We start from the raw sequence: 12,210 nt of genomic DNA on the forward strand, positions 1-12,210 counted from the left end.
AAGTAAAATAATGTACAAAGGTGCACCATTCAAACATTAAGCCAGAGAAAGCAACAGTGATCATCATATTATCAGATAAAGTAAAATCAACACAAACAATATTAATAAAGGCAGAGCGAGTATTACATAAGAAACATCAATCCCCAAATATGTCACAGAAATCCTAAAAGAATATATACCAAAAAAGGGCCACAATTATTTGCATAAAAATGATAGAATTAAGAAAACAAAAAGGCAAATAAACAATCATAGGAGACTTCAACATCCATGTCTCAACAATTAATAGAAAAACTAGACATGAGTTTAGCAAGAATGTAGAACTCAACAACATCATTAATCAATAAGATCTGATTGACATATATAGAACATTTCATTTCAAATCAGCATAGTACACTTTTCATTAGTGCGTACAGTGTACATGTAGCATGACACACCATATGCTGGGCTGTAAAAAAAAAAAACCTCAACATATTTAAAAGAATTAAAACATCTGAGAACAATGGAATCTGGAACTCAGTAACAGAAGTATATGAGGGAAATCTCCAAATGCTTGGAAACCAAATGACACACTTAATAATAAACAACATAATTAAGTAATCCATGAATCAAAGGAAAGTTTCAGGGAAAAATCACATAGTACATTGAAGTGAATAAAACTACAAACTTATTAAAATATGTGGACCACAGCTCAGAAGGAAATTTATAGCACTAAATTCTCACATTAGAAGAGAATCAATATCTCAAATCAATAATTTAAGCTCCCACCTCAGTAAACTAAAAGAGGAGCAAAATAAAACCAAAGAATGCTGAAATAAGTAAATTAAAAATGTAAGATCAGAAATCAATGAAACAAACAACTGTTTCTATTAAAAAGACCAAAAAAAAAAAAAAATTGAAACTGACCAAAAGAAAAGAGAGAAAGAGAAGAGACACAAATTACTAATATCAGGAATGATCTGGAAGATACCATTACAGACACTGCAGTCATGATAAGGGTTATAAGGCACTATTACAACTAATTCTATACACACAAGTTTGACAACTTAGATAAATTGGACCTAATCTTCAAAAGCACATACTACCACCACTTATTTAAAATAGGTAAGTTGAATAGCCCTAAAATATTAAGAAAATTGAATTTGCAATGTAAACTCTCATAAAAAAGAAATCTCTAAGTCTGGATTGTTTCATTGGAGACTTCTATCAAGTATTTAAAAAGTTAATGTCAGCACTACACAATCTCTTCTGGGAAACAGAAGAGAAGGAAAGACTTCCCAAATCATTTTATGATTTATTATTAATTTATTGTACTGACACCAAAACCAGACAGAGAAAATACAAACAAAACAAAACAACAAAATACAGTCTTTCTCATAAATACAAAAATTCTTAAGAAAATGTTAAGAAATATGTTTTAGCAATATATGTGAAAAAATTATACACCATGACCAAGTGAGACTTAATAAATGTCTCCGAATAGTAGGAACAGACAGGAGCTTTCTCAACTCAATAAAGAACATGTACTGATGAACTATAGCTAATATTCTAAGGGTAAAAGACTGAATATTTCCCTCCAAAGATTAGGAACAAAGAAAGAATGTCCACTTTCATCACTGCTGTTCGACATCATACTGGATGTCCTAGATGGAGCAATAAAACAAGAAAAGGAAAAAAGGAATATAGACCAGAAAGGAAAAAAAAAAGTTATATTTGCAGATGATATGAAAGTCTTCATAGAAAATCTCAAATAATCTCAAACAACCCTTCTAAAACTAATAATTGAACTCAGCAAGTTTGCACTACATAAGAACAATGTTCAAAATCAGTGGTATTTCTATATGCTTGCAATGAATGCATGGAAACTGAAATAACCATTTACAATAGCTCAAATAATGAAATATTTAGGTGTAAATCTACAAAAATATATAAAGGACTTGGATTTTGAAAATTACCACTATATTATTAGACATAAATTGTATTTAGTTGTCCACATGTCTGTCCTTCACCGATTACCGTTCCTTAGCAGAAGCCATTTAAACATCTTTGTGTGGCAGTACTCATCATTCTTATTGTTTAAATGTTACAAATGTTTTGCAAAGAGACAAAGAAGTTGAAATAAATAGTGACAGGCATGTATTTAGAAGTTTGGAATGTAGAATTTAGTTTGGTAGTTAAACACCTTCTAATCACGAAGGAAACCGATTTTGACAGTAGATGCTAACACTGTCGTCCAACTCCTGTGTCATTGTGAAGGCTGGAATTCATTGTGATTGGAATCTCCAAATTGCCTTATAGCTTTCTCTATGACACTTCTACATTCTCTGCTAAACAATCTTGAACTTTAGCTCTGCAAAAAGGAGTGGTGTTGGGGGACTAATGTAAGAAGATAAGGGAAAAAAAAGTTTGGATATGTAGGAAGCTTGTGGGAGGGAAGGTAATTGTTCAGATACAGAGCTGTGTCTCCTGACTCACTATTTGCCTTTTTACGAAAGGAGCTACCTCCTCATCCTAAGAACAAAGAGCAGTTGGCTAATTAGTGTCCTTAAATTCCCTCAAGGAAAGTTATTTCGATAGCTGTGACCTTTGTTTCAGTTGAAATTTTTGATCTCTTTCTCCTGTGACTTCAATTTTTGCTTTCGGTTATGATAACTTATATAATTTCACATTTTTAATTATACAGTTCTTAAAGGCAGAAGTGTGGCATTATACACCTCTATAGCCTTCACAGCACCACACAGCCACAGGCTTTCCTCATAGTAGGGGTCCAAAAATATTGGAGAAAAGAAATAGTAAGTGTTTATTTATATTATTGCCTAGCAAAGCACTGTGTTACATTCTGGGATCACACCAGTGAATAAAGCAGGCATTTAAGTGTCAGAAGGCACACATCAAAACAATAATCACATATGCTAATGTAAACTCATAAAATGTTATAAATGGCATTAAGGGAGATAAATGATAAGTATAATATGGCTAGAGTTGGAGTGAGGACTATGGCCAGATTTAGAATAGGCATCTATGAAATGATATTTAAAATAGAATCTGGTCTGAGAACTTAGCCAGGTATAAGCCAAAGAAAAGAGCATTCTAGCAAGAAGGAACAACTTTAGTGAAAAGTAGGCAGGAGCTTGAGGAACTGAAATAAACTAACAGAACTAAATTGGGAGTTTAATTTCTCTCTCTCACCTTAATCCTCCATTTTTCCTCTATATAAGAAATGAGAAGGTGCTCATCCCCCAAGGAAATTAAGTAGTTCATCAGGAAGCAGCACCAGTGCAAAACATTAACATGTATCCCCTTGATTATCTAAAGAAATATTTCTCTCTGTTAAAAAAGAAGTATTATTCCACAAAATTGGGGGAACTTAAATAAATATTGAGGTGACTTTGATGTAAAAATGGTTGAAATGTCTTTCTTATTCTAATTGTATTTTTGTCTTCAGAAGATAATCACTGACCATTACTGCCCTTAGCTGCAGCCTACACATTCTTTCATATGTTGTGAGGTTCATTTTTCTCATTTGGCAATTTTAAATCAAATGAATTCGAACACTTTTTAGTTTTCTGAGGTAGAAATATAGTTAACAAACTGCTCATATCAAATTGTAGAAGACTAAAATATATATGTAAAGAGATTTGTTGTGACTGAATTGTATATGATTTAAAATTAGTTATGAATGGATTTAAAATAAATTGATTTTTTCACATCCTTGATATTGTCAAAATCTATTCTTTTTTTAAGTGACATTTTAAAAGGCTTTATCATTAAGAGAAATAACTAGTGAGACCCTAATCAACCTTAACACATACATAATAGCCATCCCTGCTATTATTATCAGCCATCAATGTTCCAAATAATTTGAAAGCATAGAGAAGACACAGTTTTCTCACAGTGGGAGTCAAGCCAAGTAGAATAAATACCAGGTGAAAATTCTAGAGAATTTTATGAGAGGTAATTTGTACATTCTTTCATCTCTTTTTGGTTTCTTTTTCAACTTGGGAAATTATCTAGACTAGCCTTTTGTATCTGCTTTTATAATAATTCTCAAATAAGGCCCATAGCTTAGTATCCTCATAGAAACAGCAGCTTCTATTAACCATCTGTTGTTCCTTTAATTATGGTTTCTGTGATGATTGTGAAAGAATAGAGATGAAAATTTGATAAATTGGGGAGCATTAGACCAGAAGCATTCATGTTTATTAGTCTGAAAGAAGCACTTCTATTAGACAACTTTCTATTCCACATTCAAAAATTCATCAGAAATTATATAAAAGAAAAATTGATCTGCCTTTGACACTGGGTCTTAATGTATGATTGTGATCAATATTTCTTAGATTTGGACTATGTTGAAGGAAACTCACACAAGCAGAATATGGTAAGTAGATGAGAGTTTTCTAAATAATAATTATAACTATTTGGGCCTCATAGTTAATTTCTACCATGCTCCATGAAAAAGATATGCTGATGAATTTTCCCTCCTTGCTACAGTCAGAAGAAATTGAATTAGAGATAAGCCAGATAAATGTTTTTTTTTCCAGAAAATCCCTGATGCCACCATAAACTTTCCATGTTTTCCTGGAAGTTTTAGAAAAGTACAACTGAGCCCACACTTTAAAGATACCCCATTTCACTTGGCAAAAATAGAAAAATTTACTACCATTGTAATCAGGCCTCCTCAACACTCTCAGGCTGTGAATAAATAAGTCATGGATTTTGAGTTTCATTTCACATTTTCTTCTTCAAAAACAACTGTTTAGGCAATATATTATGGTGAAAAGATAATTGGATAAAAATATGTAATTCTGTATCCTGCTTGAAAAATTTAATGACTGTGAGATGCTGGGAAAGTTATTCTTGCTCTTTTAGTCTAGGTTTTCTCAACAATTAAAAACTATCAGTCAAGCCTTCAAAATAATCTGTGATTTTTCTTTTTACTTCTTTCAAAATTTTATCTTTGTCTTTGGTAGCTGAAGTTTCATTATGATGCGTCTTTTTGTGGTTTTCTTGCTGTTGGATTTTATTTTGAATTGAATGGCTTTATAAAATCTTGTCTTCATTGTTTTCATATGTTTTAAAAAATTCTTTGCCATTGCTTTTAAAATATCCCTTTGATCACATTTATTTCTTTTTCTCTGCTAGAAATCCATTTGGAGGTACCATTGGCTATGTCTCTGTCATCACTGTTTTTTATTCATATTTTTTGTTCCCCTGTATGTCATTATATGTACTATTTTTTTCTTTCAATATATAATAGCTTTATTGAAACATAATTTATATATCATATTACTTATCAATTTAAGGTATATAAATCGGTGGTTTTTAGTATATTCACAAAGTTTTTCAACCACAATTTTTGAATATTTTCATTGCCCCAAAAAGAAACCTCATAATCATTAGTAGTCACACCTCATTTCCTGTAAATTGACCCCCAGCCATAGATTATTACTAACCTACTATCTGTCTCTATAGATTTTCATATTTTGACATGTAATAAAAATGGAATCATATAATACAAGACCCTTTGTGATTACTGTTTTCAGTTAGCGTGTTTTCAAGGTCTATTCATATTGTATCATGTCAGTACTTCATTACTTTTTATTGCCAAATAATATTTATTATATGGGTAGAACACATTTATTTATCCATTCATCAGCTGACGGGGCTTTGGATTGTTTCCACGTTTTTGACTATCATAAATAATGCCACTATGAATATTTGTTATGGACTGTCCCTCCAATGTTATTTGTGTTGGACACTATGAATATTTGTTATGGACTGTCCCACAATGTTATTTGTGTCCCTCCAATGCTCATATGTTGAAGCCCTAACTCATGTTCCTTAGAATGTTTTTCTGTTTGTAGATACGACCATTAAAGAGACAAGTTAAAATGGAGTGCTCAGGGTGGGTCCTAATCAAATATGGCTGGCATCCTTATAAGAGGATGTTAGGACACAGATCACATAGAAAGATTAATAATACCATGTGAAGACACCAGAAAAAAAACACTATCTACAAGCCAAGGAGAGAGACTTCAGAACAAACAACCTGTCTGACACCTTGATTTCTGGCTCCCAGCCTCCTGAAATGTGAGAAAATAAATTTCTATTGTTTAGGCTACTTTGTGGTATTTGTTACGGCAGCTCTAGACAAACACATTATTCACAAACAAGTTTTTATGTGGAGGTATGTTTCATTTCCCTTAAGTATATACATAGGAGTGAAATTCTTGGTCATATGCTAACAGTATGCTTAAGCTTTTGAGCAATGGTCAGACTATTTTCTAACATGCCTGCACAGTTTAAATTGCCATCAGTAGAATAAGAGGATTCCAAGTTCTCCACATCCTTTTTTTTCCCCCCCTCTCTCTCTCTCGCTTTTTTTTTTGGTATAAATGTCTTAGAAAATATGAAGTGTCATATTGAAGAAGACCACATAACTCAAGATTATGAAGACTTACTTCTATGTTTTCTTCTACAATTTTTATGTTTTTAGCACTTACTTTTAAGTCTATGATTCATTGGGGGTTATTTTTTGTGTATAATGTGAGGAAAGAGTATATATTCCTGGTTTTGCATATGGATATCTAGTTCTCTCATCACAGTTTGTTGGAAAGACTATTCTTTCCCTCACTGAACTGTCTCTGGCTTTTTGAAAATTAATAGTTATATGAAAATTTATTTCTGGACTCTATTCCATTACTTTTTATGTCTATCCTTCTGCTAGTATCGAACAGTCTTTACTACTGTAGCTTTGTAGTAATTCTGAAATACGGAGTGTGATCCAAATGTTGTCTTTTTTTTTTTTTTGAGTATATTTTAGTGATTCTAGGTCCCTTGCAGTTCCATATTGTATTAGTTCATTTTCACACTGCTATAAGGAATACCTGAGACTGGGTAATTTGTAAAGGGAAGAGTTTTAATTAACTCACTGTTCTGCATGGCTAGGGAAGCCTCAGGAAACTTACAATCATGGTGGAAGATGAAGGGGAAGCAAGGCACATCTTACATGGTGGCAGGAGAAAGAGAGAGATGGGGAAGTGCCAGACACTTATCAAACAATCAGATCTCGTGAGAACTCACTCACTATCACAAGAACAGCATGGGGGAAACTGCCCCATCATCAAATCACCTCCCACCAGCTCCCTCCCTCAAGGCCTGGAGATTACAATTCCAGATGAGATTTGAGTGGGGAGAGACAAACAATATCAATATGAATTTTAGGATCAATTTGCAATGTGCACCAAAAAAATAGCTTAGATTTTGATAGGAATTTTGTTGAATCTATAGATAAACTTGGGAAGTATCACCATCCTGACAATATTAAATCTTCTGATCTATAAAAATGGAATGACTTTTCACTTATTTAGGTCTTCTTTAATTTCCTTAACAATGCTTTATAGTTTTCAGAATAGTTTTTGCATGTCTTTTATTAAATTAATTCCTAAGTGTGTTGACCATGTAGATTTTTCACAGATGCTTGCCCTTCAAGCATTTTATAAATGAGGGTTGAATTTTATAAAATTCATTTCCTGAACGTATTGGGAAGTTTTTGTATTTTATTCTGCTGAAATAGTGTACCAGTTGATACAAATTAATTGATTAATACATTAATTGATTTTAGGGTATTCAAAAATTGCATATCTGGGATAAATCCCAGTTGGTCATGTATAATCCTTTTATGTTGCTGGATTTGGTTTTCTTTCTTTTCCTTTTTTTTTTTTTTTTTTTTTTTTTTTGCAGAGCCAGCTGAGGTTTTATTTTGCACCAAAAACAAACAAACAAACAAAAAAACAAAAAAACAAAAAAACAAATTGAATTGTTTTGTAGTTGGAGGCATGGGCAAAGGGGTCCCCAGGCAGTAAACTACCCCCGAGGGTGGGCTGAGAGCTAGGGCTGAGCCTTAAGTGGGTCTCCTGTTCCCTGTGCTCCCCTGCACTCTGGGGCAGCTGCAGGAAGGGCAGGCTGGGAGGGACTGCTGCAGCTGTTCACTTGGGCAAAACGTCGGGGGACTCGGACACCAGCTTCCCATCGCAGGTCTCGACCTTCTTCACAAGCACGGCCCTGGTGGAGCTGGTGCGGCTGAAGGAGCTGGAGCCCGCACCAGAGCCAAAGCTGGAGCCTGGCCCATAGCCGAGGATGGGGCTTGTGAAGCCCCCATAGGACGAGCTCAGGCCACCTACATAGCAGCTGGTGGTCTTAGTATGGATACTCATGTTCTGCATCCCAGACTCCAGCCGGCTCTCCTCACCCTCCAACAGCTTCTTGCAGGTGGTGATCTTGATGCCCAGGGCCAGCTTGACGTTCATCATCTCCTGGTACTCATGCAGCTGCTGCCCCATGTCCTGCTTGGCCCGCTGCAGGGCGGCTTCCAGCTCGGACAGCTTGGCGTTGGCATACTTAACTGCCAGCTCCCCAGGCTGCTCGGCATCTGTGATGGAGGCCTCCAGGGAAGCCCTCTGGCCTTTGAGGCCCTCAATCTCAGCCTGGAGCTGGCTGATGTTCTGGTTCATCTTGAAGATCTCAGTCTTTGTATGCTGCAGATCATCCTGGTGCTTCCCAGCCAGCGTCTGCAGCTCCTCATACCTGATCCGGTGCATGCTCTAAGCCTCGGCCCGGATGCGGTTGGCGATCTCCTCCTACTGCGCCTTGATCTCAGCGATGACACTGTCCGTGTCTAGGGAGTGACAATTGTCCATGGACAGCACCACAGATGTGTCCGAGATCTGGGACTGCAACTGCGAGATCTCCTCTTCACACAGCTGCCTGAGGAAGTTGATCTCCTCAGTCAGCCCTTCCAGGCGAGACTCCAGCTCTACCTTGTTCATGTAAGTTTCATCCACATCCTTCTTGTTGAGGAAAAATTCATTTTCCATCCTGTACGCTTATTGATCTCATCTTCATACTTGTTCTTGAAGTCCTCCACCGGCCCCTGAATGTTGCCAAGCTCCGCCTCCAGCTTCAGCTTCTCCTAGACCAGAGTCTCCAGCTGCCGCCTAAGGTTGTTGATGTAGCTCTCAAACATGTTGTCCATGTTGCTCCGAGCCGTCTTCAGCTGCCGCAGGAGGCTCCACTTGGTCTCCAGCATCTTGTTCTTCTGCTCCAGGAATCGTACCTTGTCGATGAAGGAGGCAAACTTGTTGAGGGTCTTGATCTGCTCCTTCTCCTGGGTGTGCACAACATGGATGTTGGGGTCCACCTCCAGGTTAAGGGGGCTCAGCAGGCTCTGGCTGACCGTGATGGTGGTGATGCCTCCCATGCTGCTGGCCCCAGCATAGCTTCTGCCCAGGCCACCCTGGGAGCTTCTGCTGCCCACTGGGGAGAAGCTCCAGGAGCTGATGTGGGCACCGGGCCCTCTCGTGTAGGAGTGGCTGCTGAAGGCTCGGGGGCCAGAGGTGGATACCTTGCAGGACTTCTGGGTCACCCCGTTGGACATGGTGGAGGCAGGAGTGGAGGCAGGCGGGCTGAACCAGGCAGAAACTCCAGAAGGAGCAGAGAAGCTGCTTCTTGGTCTGGGTTTGGTTTTCTAGTAATTTGTTGCGGACTTTTTTCTCTTTATTTATTAAAATTTTGTTCTCCAGTTTTCTTATAATTTGTCTTGTTTGATATTAAGATAATAATTTTCTCATCCAACGAGTTGGATGAGAAAATTTTGTTTCTCATCTGAGTGTTTTGTTTTTTGCAAGAATAGGTGAAATATTGTTATTAACTCTTCTTGAAATGTTTGGAAGAATTCACCAGTAAAACTATCTTGGCTTGGAAACTTTGTGAAAAGTTTTTAAAACTATTATTCATCTCTTTCCTTGCATAGGTCTGTTAATATTTTTATTACATCTTGAATCAGTTTTGATCATTAGTATCTTTCTAAAACTTTGTTATTTTTAAGCTGATTTTTCTAATTTTATGGCATATTTTTTCATGGTATTTTCTTATAATTATTTTTATTTCTATAAGCTCTGTATTAATGTTCCTTCTTTTTCAGATTTTTGTAATTTGAGTTATTCTTTTTCTTGGACAGTCTAGCTAAATAGCTAAAAGTTGGTCCATTTTCATTTCTATTTTCAAAGAATCAACTTTCAATTTTGATGATTTGTTTGCTCTTTATAAAAGTTAAATAAAAAAACAAATAAAAAGAATTCTCTATTTCATTAATTTTTACTGAGATCTTTATTATTTGCTTTTTCTGCTTGCTTTAGGTTTGGTTTGCTCTTTTTTCCCCAATAGCTTATGGTGGAAAGTTAGATTATTGATTGAAGTTTTGTCTTCTTTTTTAACGTAGGCATTTAGAGCTTTTCTTTTCCCTCTAAGCACTGCTTTAGCTGCATCTCCTTTGTGTATGCATATACATGTGTTTCAATGTAGAATTGAATTACTTTCTAAGATTACTTGATATCATCCAGAAGTACTTCCTTTAACATTTTTTAAAAGATGAGTCAGTTAGCAATGAATTCTATCAGTTCTGTTTACCTGGGAATAGCTTCATTTTACCTTTATATTTTTCAACTTTTTGTTAATATCTTATATTAGTATGGTATGTTTGTCACAATTAAGTAATCAGTAATAATATAGTCTTATTAACTGAAGTCCATAGTTTATTCAGATTTCCTTTGTTTTTACCTAACATTCTTTTTCTTTCCAGGGTTCCACCTAAGCTATCATATTACATAATTTTTATATTTCCTTACGTTTTCCCCTAACAGTGACAGTATCTTAGAACTTCCTTGTTTTTAATGACCTTGACAGTTTTCAGGTATACTGATTAGGTTTGCCACAGCATGCCACTATTGGAGTTTTTCTGATGCTTTACTCATGAGTAGACTGGAATAATGCATGTTTTTCTTCATTTTTGAAAGGTAGTTTTATTGGATATAAGACTTTTGATTGACAGTTGCTTTTCTTTTCTTTTAGTAGTTTGAATATTGTTTCTTATGAGAAGTCAGCTGTTATTCTCATTGGGATTCCTTTTATGAGTAGTCATTTGCTCTTACTGCTTTCAAGATTTTCTCTTTGTCTGTGTCATTGATGCCATGATGGCTCTGATACAGATCACTTTTTTGCTAACCTACCTGGCATTTCTCTCAGTTCTTTTATTGGTTGGTTGTTTTCTTCATCTAGTTTGGGAAGCTCTCAGCCATTATTTCTCGAATATTTTTTCTGCTTTTTTGTCTCTCTCCTTTCCTGCTACTCTTATTCTTGGTAAACTACATGGAATCCTGAATTTCTCTGAGCTCTGTTAATTTATTTTTAGTTTTATTTTAGTTATGTATTTCTAACAGTATAATGCCTAATGATCTCTCTTTAAATCCACTGATTCCTTTTTTGCCATTTCAAATCTACTTTAGCTCCTCTAGCAAATTTTTAAATTTTACTTGTATTACTTTTTAACTCTAAACTTTATATATTTTTAAACAATTTCGGTTACTTCACTAATGTTTCCTATTCAATGAAACGCTGTAATCATGGCTTTTCTTAATTCTTAAACATAGTTTTCTTTAGTTCTTTGAATATATTTATGATGGATAGCTGCTTTGAAGTTTCTTCTGTTGAATTGCACACCTGGGCCTCTTCACAGTCAGTTTGTGTTTTCTACTTTTTTTTTTTTTTTTTCATGCATGGGTCATATATCCCTGTTTCTTTGTATGCCTCATTTTGTTGTTGTTAAAAATTGGGGGATTTTAGGTAATATATTATGGCAACTCTAGAGAGCGACCGCACTCCTCTAGAGCTTGATGTTATTATTGTTTGCTTGTTTATTTGTTTAGTGACCTGGCTGGACTATTTTAGTGGAGGCTGTTTTCCCTGCAGTGTGAAGCTTCTAATATCACTCAAGCTTTGGGCTTGTACAGGGTTACCCTGGGATGACTGTTGTTTTAACAGAACTGTCTTTAACTATCTCTTTCCTTGATATCTCTATTTAGCTGTCTGCCTCTGTTGGTATCACACACAGCTGTTAGACTCCAGAAAGAGCAAGTAAATTGCTGTATTTTTTTCAACGATGCTCTGGAACATAAATTGCTCCACGATTATAGCCAATTAAATTCAGGTCCCCCTGTAGGGGTAGTTTTTGGGTCCAGTCTTTGGTGTTTCTTCTAACACCCAGAGAGCTCATCTAAGCTGCCTTTCCCCCTGATTCTCTCTGGTAAAATAACTGAGCTATAGTTTAGCTTGGTGCTTTTGTGGAGTTACAAGCCTCCACTTAATTAACACCAAAAA

The 12,210-nt window shown here is 35.7% G+C and overlaps 1 pseudogene; it reads right to left on the bottom strand.

The window, feature by feature from the left end:
• Window positions 1-7,985: 7,985 nt before the first annotated feature.
• LOC107970601 (keratin, type II cytoskeletal 8-like) lies at window positions 7,986-9,552 on the bottom strand (annotated as a pseudogene).
• Window positions 9,553-12,210: the final 2,658 nt, after the last annotated feature.

Source organism: Pan troglodytes, chromosome 2, assembly GCF_028858775.2.
Source record: "Pan troglodytes isolate AG18354 chromosome 2, NHGRI_mPanTro3-v2.0_pri, whole genome shotgun sequence".
Lineage (NCBI taxonomy): Eukaryota > Metazoa > Chordata > Mammalia > Primates > Hominidae > Pan > Pan troglodytes.